The sequence below is a fragment of the Malaclemys terrapin genome, chromosome 19, assembly GCF_027887155.1.
Source record: "Malaclemys terrapin pileata isolate rMalTer1 chromosome 19, rMalTer1.hap1, whole genome shotgun sequence".
NCBI classification, from domain to species: Eukaryota; Metazoa; Chordata; order Testudines; family Emydidae; genus Malaclemys; species Malaclemys terrapin.
In genome coordinates, this window is record NC_071523.1 from 6,001,053 (window position 1) to 6,008,714 (window position 7,662).

Below are 7,662 nucleotides of genomic sequence, written 5' to 3' on the forward strand. Positions count from 1 at the left end.
ACAAATGGTTATAAAAACCAATACCCCAGTAAAAGAAAAAGGTTCTCCTGATCCCAAAGGACCAAGCCCCAGACCCAGGTCAATATACAAGTCAGACCTTACCCACAAATCACGCTACTGCCAATCCTTTAGAATCTAAAATCTAAAGGTTTATTCATAAAAGGGAAAAGATAGAGATGAGAATTAGAATTGGTTAAATGGAATCAATTACATACAGTAATGGCACAGTTCTTGGTTCAGGCTTGCAGCAGCGATGGAATAAACTGCAGGTTCAAATCAAGTCTCTGGAATACATCCCCCGCTGGGATGGGTCCTCAGTCCTTTGTTCAGAGCTTCAGTTTGTAGCAAAGTCCCTCCAGAGGTAAGAAGCAGGATTGAAGACCAGATGGAGATCAGGCATCAGCCTTATGTAGTCTTTTCCAGGTGTAAGAACACCTCTTTGTTCTTACTGTCGAAAATTACAGCAAAATGGAGTCTGGAGTCACATGGGCCAGTCCCTGCATACTTTGCTGAGGTACAAGGCGTATCTGCCTTCTCTCAATGGGTCCATTGTATAGCTGATGGTCCTTAATGGGCCATCAAGCAGGCTAGGCAGAGCTAATCTCAGCTTGTCTGGGATGTCACCCAGAAGCATAGCATAAGTTTGCCATACAGACAGTATAGAGCCAATATTCATAACTTCAACTACAAAACTGATACATACATATAGACAGCATAATCATAACCAGTAAACCATAACCTTGTCTTAGACACCCCATTTGACCCCCTTTATACAAGATTTGGGTGCCACTACAGGACCTTGGTTGCAACAATGATCTATATGGTCCCAGTTTATGTCAATAACGTCACACCGCCCAAAGGGCCAGAGACTGGACAGGATCCTGAGAAGTGAAAATAGGTGAGAATGGAAACATTCAAGCCACTAAATTACAGCAGTCACTGCCACATCTGCTATGGCATGGGCGGGAGGGAGAATGTTAAGATTGTTCTTGAAATGTCGAAGGTGCATCTTCATGCATTTTTTCCTAATGCCAATGTTTCCCATAAGGGTATATAGAGCGTTTCTCATTTCTCTACTTTAACTCTTAGATTTTATTAATGGCATCTTTCGTGATATGTAGTCTCTGTCATGGGCAATGTTATGTAGCATCCTTAACCTATTGTTCACAAAGTTCTTGGTGTGTGAATTTCTTTTTCTTTAAAATTAGAATTATTATACAGAATTATCAAGGGCCAAAACCCAGCACCCAGGCCAAGTGTCGTGAATTCACAGGGTCTGGTCTATGCCCCAGTCAGTAACCAGTACCTTGCGAATGACCCCTTTAGTGTGCCGGATCTCAAGGACACCGATGTTTCTGCAGGGGCAGGCCCCTGGCCACCAAGACTGGGCCTTCAGGCCCCAGCAAACCCTGTTTCTCCCTCTGGATCCCTGCAGTGAATCCAGCTGAGGCTTGTCCTGGGCCCCTTCAGGGCACAATGCTCTCAATGTGAATTGGCAGTGGCAGCCTTTCCAAAACAAGGTAAGAATGTATTTGTGACCTGGCTGCAGACGCTGACAGTCCTTAGGTTATCACAGAGAGGCAAAGGTTCAATATAGTCCATCCTGGCCAAGCCAGTGCAATGAAGGCTGCTATCAGCTCCATCTGGCTCTTTGGCCTTAGTCCCAGGTGTGAACTGCTGGGTGCCTCCAAAGGACAGCCCTTACTCCAGCTGCCTGACACTTTTGCCCATCTGTTCTCCAGCTGAGGTCACATGTCCTGCGTCCTAGGGTTTCTTGTGTCGATTGTTCAGTCATGGCGGGGGGTCCTCATTATCTCTGGATCCTCTATTGATCTGCGTTGTTCTCAACCAGCTCGGAAGTGACCCAGTCATTCCACCCAGACAGCTACGATAGGGGACACACACACACCTCATGCCACCCCTGCACTATTCCAGCACTGGTGTTCATCCTTTCACATCCACTGGGTCGCAATGCAAAGCACAGTGGGGAACTGAGGCATGCAGAGGATTCATACAAATATTACAGAAAATGTAACCACTCCTCCACACCCAGGCCAAGTATCACAGCTGGGCAGCGACGAGATCCCTAGTGGGGAAAGAATTCTGCTCCCAAGCCCTCGACATGACAGTGATGCCCCTCCACTGAGACTGTTCCGGCCATTAGTGTGGCAGAAGGACTGAACAACATGTACAGCAGCAGATCACCTGATCCTGTCCTTGACCCACTGACATAGCCCTTACGGGCGGTTGCTCAGAGGAACCCTGTGGCCCTGGGCTCTGCAATAGTAAGGCACAGAAGTGGCAGAATGGGACTGGGGGGCTAGTGCCCTGCAATCGAAATATAGTGGGGCTGATCTGTGTTTCCACCCCAGGTGTCATTCCCTGTCAGCTGTGTGCAGGTGGTGGGGCAGGGGCAGTGGTAAAAGGGAGACCCAGGGGGGCTGGATCATCTACCACAGCACACAGGATCAGGCTGGAGGGGAGGCATAGCTCAGTGGTTTGAGCATTGGCCTGCTAAACCCAGCATTATGGGTTCAATCCTTGAGGGGGGCCACTTGGGGATCTGGGGCAAAATCAGTACTTGGTCCTGCTAGTGAAAGCAGGGGGCTGGACTTGATGACCTTTCAAGGTCCCTTCCAGTTCTAGGAGATGGGATATCTCCATTAATTGCATGCATCCGAAGAAGTGGGCTGTAGTCCACGAAAGCTTATGCTCTAATAAATTTGTTAGTCTCTAAGGTGCCACAAGTACTCCTGTTCTTCTTTTTGCGGATACAGACTAACACGGCTGCTACTCTGAAACCTCCATGAATTGTTATTGTTGTTTTGTTGCCCCCTCTGCCAAGTCTCAATAATGACAGGTTTCAGAGTAACAGCCGTGTTAGTCTGTACTCCTGTTCTTCTTTTTTCAAGTCTCAATAGTTCCCCTCGCTCCCCCTGCAGAGCACCCATCCCACTACTCCATCTCCTCCTCTGTATGGAGTTTGTAGGATGCCAGTCGCCATCTGCTGGTACATTGCAGTAATTGCATTCAGTCGCCTTTCATCGGGTTTTGGGGAGAGCCGGGGAGATGTTCCCAGAACGATGGAGGTAAAAAGGAGCTTTTTGTAGATGGCCAAGTTGAGGTATTGTTCTGGTAAGAATGTTTGCTTTGTAATGCTGCTGGGGGCATTATTATATTGTACATTTAAGTGTTGGGGGCCCTAGAGTCCTTGCATAGGAGTCTTTTTATGATGTAAATCTAAATAAATAAAATGAAAATAAAGCTAATCAGTTGCTTTGCAGTTACAGTCCACAGTAACAAATAAGGCTAGGAAAAGTGCATGGCATTTACTTTTGGGAGCTCCTGCGAAAGGTAATGGGCCAAGTTCATCCCTAGTGTAACATGACTGATTTAAGGGGAGTTGCATTAGAGATTTTTTCAGCCCATTATGTCTAATCTGCATACCAGAAGTTCAGGTTAATCCCGTGAAATAACAGCAGGAGGCACAGAAGGGCCTTCAAATTGGGTCCTGTCCCCTGCACTTACAGCAGATGAACTCTACTCTCTACGGAACCACTACACCAGCCTTCTCAGAGCATGAGAGCCCAGTGCTGGGAGGGGCTGAGTGACCAATTCCCCTTCGACTTCACTGGGAGCTGAAGACATTCAGCCCCTTGACAAGATGAGGCTAGGCCCTAAACGCCTTCACTCCCCACACCCTAACCCAGTGACGGAGTCCAAGCACTTGTAGAGTTCGGGTTTGTTACCACTGTTTGAATTAGTTAATTTTAAACCACTGTTCAAAGGGCTCATTTGAAACCTGGCCACCACTAAGCATTGTCAGAGGGAAGCAAAGTAAATATAAATTCCCTGGCTTTTATAGGTTATCTGTCCAGGAAACTGAAGGATTAATGGTTTGTAGAATGTTACAGTGTGACGACTGCCCTCTTGGCTGACCCGGGGGGATTGAACCGCAGACCAACCTCTAGAGTTCAAAGCACGAGCTACGATCAGGGCCGGCTCTAGGCACCAGCGTTCCAAGCATGTGCTTGGGGCAACCTTTTCAAGGGGCGGCATTCCAGCTCTTTGGGGGAGGCACTTCGGGGGTTTTTTGTTTTTTGCTTGGGGCAGCAAAAAACCTGGAGCCAGCCCTGGCTACGATAGCTGGATTTAAAGCTCTGTAGCCGAGGATTGTGACAATTCACATTGTGTGTGTGGATCAACACAGAGGAGGACCAAGATCATCAGGCTGAAATGGACCTCCTGGGTCATCATAGGCAACTTCACCATATAATCCCTGTAACCCATACTCGCCAGGGAGTTACACCACCATTTTCAAGATACTGGATAACTGTGTGGCACTGGGGTAATGTAATCTATATTCTCCCAGCGAACAACAGCAGTAGCTGCCACTGAAATCAATGAGAATTATGCCTATCCTATAGCAGGGGCAGAAATCAGGTCTTTGTGGCTTAAAAAGTGGTGTCTCAACAAGTGATATAAGCCTCTTTCTCCCCCCGCCCCCTATTTTTGCTCCAGAATTTTGGCTGTTGTTCAAACTCAAAGGAGAGCGGATCCTCCAAACTCCAGTCAAATCACACCTTCCAAGCAAAGGCCTCAAAGTATTGTACAAATGTAATTAAGCTTCACAACACCCCTGCAAGGCAGATAAGCAGTAAAGAACCTGATCGGGAAGTCAATGAGAGCTTTGGGAGTCTCTCAATTTGCTTCAATGATGCTCCTGTAGAGAGAGGGCCATGTGCTTAGTTATCACCTGATGTTTGAAGAGGGCTGTACTGACTGGCTATTTATCTCTGAGGATAGGAAACATATTGCCCTCTGCACACCATCTGGCCTGAGACCTGGCTCTTTCAGTTTAAAGGGGGTGAAATCTCTCCCCATGTACTGCTGTAGTTGGGATCAGCAAAGGTGCAGCCTCCTCGCTATAAGACAGCAGGGCATTTTCCAAGAGAAGCCTTCACCCTTGGCCAGGGCCGGCTCTACTGTTTTTGCCGCCCCAAGCAGCGCGCCGAATTGCCGCTGCAGGCAGCTGAACATGCAGCCCTAACGGCACACGGACTGCCCCCGCAGTCTGCGGTGGCAATTTGGCGCGCTGCTTGGGGGCAAAAACACACGGACTGCTGCCCCTTGCAGATTGCTGCCCCAAGCACCTGCTTGGAAGGCTGGTGCCTGGAGCCAGCCCTCCCTTGGCAAAAAGTAGCTAGACTATGTTAACCTTCAGGGAAGGTTGCAAGGCCCTTCTTTATCCAGTCTTTTGGGGAGGGGATAGAAGCTAGCAATTTGTGGCAAGAGGGGTGTGGTGGTACTCCAGCACCCTGGGTTATCCTCCCCCATAGGTCAGGGCAGGATGTTGCCTCTATCTTCAGCTCCAGCACCTCCTGCAGGCACCAGCCTCCGGCCCCAGACCTTCACCCAAGTTCAGGCCCCTACCGGAAACAAGTCCAATCAAAACTGAATAATTGTTCTGCCCTGTTTCTTATCCACTTACAAACCTTATCTCAGGGCTCCCTCCCACATGGGCCTGCTTTGCCCCCTATGAGCGTCCCTCCATAGGAGAGTCCTGCCCTTTCTGCAGTCTCCCCTAGATCTCACCCCTTTTTTCCAGTGGCCAGTCCTAGCCCTATAGCTTTGCTTAGTCTACCTCTCCCAGACCTTCCTCAGAGACGAGGAACAAACTCACTTCACCTGAGCGCCCTCAGGCCTATCTGTCTCTTCTGGCTAGGAGGCCATTAGTTAATCAGGTGCAGCACTTCACTAACTGGAGTTGTATCCCTTACCTTGCAGGTGATGTGGGGGGGGGGGTAAGCTCCATCACAGACAGGATTGATTGGGTTGATTTAATCTTCAGTTAATAATTTTTTGGGTTTGAGGTGAGGAGCAGCTGCCAGTTCAATCTTTTTGACATGGCTAATTAACTGTTGATCAAGGCGGATAAGCCCAGATTTCGTATATGCCTAATACCATTCAAAATCTGGTCTTTAGAGACTTGGGCAGGGTCCTTGTGTGGACACTAAAAGGAATTAGATAACTAACAGGGATTCCTATTGTATGCAGTGTAGTTGTAGCCGAGTCAGTCCCAGGATATTAGAGAGATAAGGTGGGGGGAAGTCACAGCTTTTAAAGCTGGTCCAATAAAAGACGTGACAGCCCCCACCTTGCCTCTCCAAGGGTTACAACTAGCAAACAAATGCTGGGATTAGGAGAAGTCAAGGTTGCAGCAGGACACACTCCATCCACTCAAAACTTTCTGCAACAGAATCCTTTCCGTGCCATCAAATGTCACTTAGCCCACGAACCAGGCTCCATGTAAGTACTGACCTTGTTATGTTTCTATAACTTCCCTGGTTTGTGAGGATACATTGTTAGCCCACCGCTGAAATCCAACCTGGGCTGCTTTTCATCTGCTCGCTGTCCTTTGACCTCTCTGGCATGGGGTGTCCTGCCAGGAATTCAAATTCCCGCTGGCATAGTTCTGAGCGTCATTGGAACATACAAGCCCACCCACCGCATCAAGGGGCAGTCCCAAGGGATTGGCCCAACACCTTGAAAGAATGGAAGTGAGTGAAGAGGAAAGACTTGTGCCCACTTTCACATTGAGTACAATGCTATCAATAACATACTCCAGCGCTCCATCAGGCTTTCCCGTCCATCACCAACAGACACCCAAAAGCAACCCATCCGCCAGCTCCCTGTGACACAAAACCTTAACAGTGACCTCATATGCTTTTATATCCCTTCTATCCACAGCTCAGCACAGCCGTCAGTGCCACTGTGCATGCACTTTGGAAGCTATTGTGCTTTACCATTGCTAAAGTTTGGCCTGAGAGTGCAAATCAGGGAATTTAGGGAGGCAGATGGGAGTTTGGCCACCTCTGCTCTTATAAAATGCCATGGCAAATTCAACAGCCACAAGGAGCCAGGACTGTGGAGTTACATCTCATCCAATAGCACCACAGTATCTCTTAGGAATACCCTGGAGCACTAGTTCTCCATTAACACACAGGACCGGCGCCCGCCATCTATTAAATTGTCAGTCCCATCTTGCAGCACCAACGTGCTTCTTGGATGCCTCTTATCCAAGTATTGTCCGAGCCCAAACCTACCTCCATTGTGAGAGGCGACGGGAACCCCAGGACAGGGTGGTATGACTACTGGTAAACCAAAGGTTTCTGTCATTCCCAGCGCCGGTAACACCTATACTAGAGAGTGAGACAAAGAAGGTCTTTGCAATATGTTGCAGACAGTGCTCTCAAGAAAGCAGCAGCTGCTGGAGACATGATTCACATAAGAGCAATTTGTTGGCTAAGGTTAACACCAACGGAGTCTGGAGATAATCTGCTCATGTAGACTTTACAATGGTCTCTGTCGGCTCCATCCAGTTTTGTTCTTCTTGTTTGCTATAGCAGGCAGGGTCACTGCACACTCCTTTGCCATTTGAGCTAATGGCGTAACTATTAGCAGAAGTAGGTTGTCATCTTCTATGGGGACCGGCACTAGCGGGAGATGGAACAATTTGCCAGTGAGTCTCTCAGGTAGTTGCAGACAGCAGAGAAAGGGTGAGACTCCAGAATCTTGGGTTCCATTCTAGGCTCTAGAGAGGAGTGCACTCTAGTGGGCACAGACTCTTCTGCCCATTCCCCACAAGCTTGACCCCTTCTG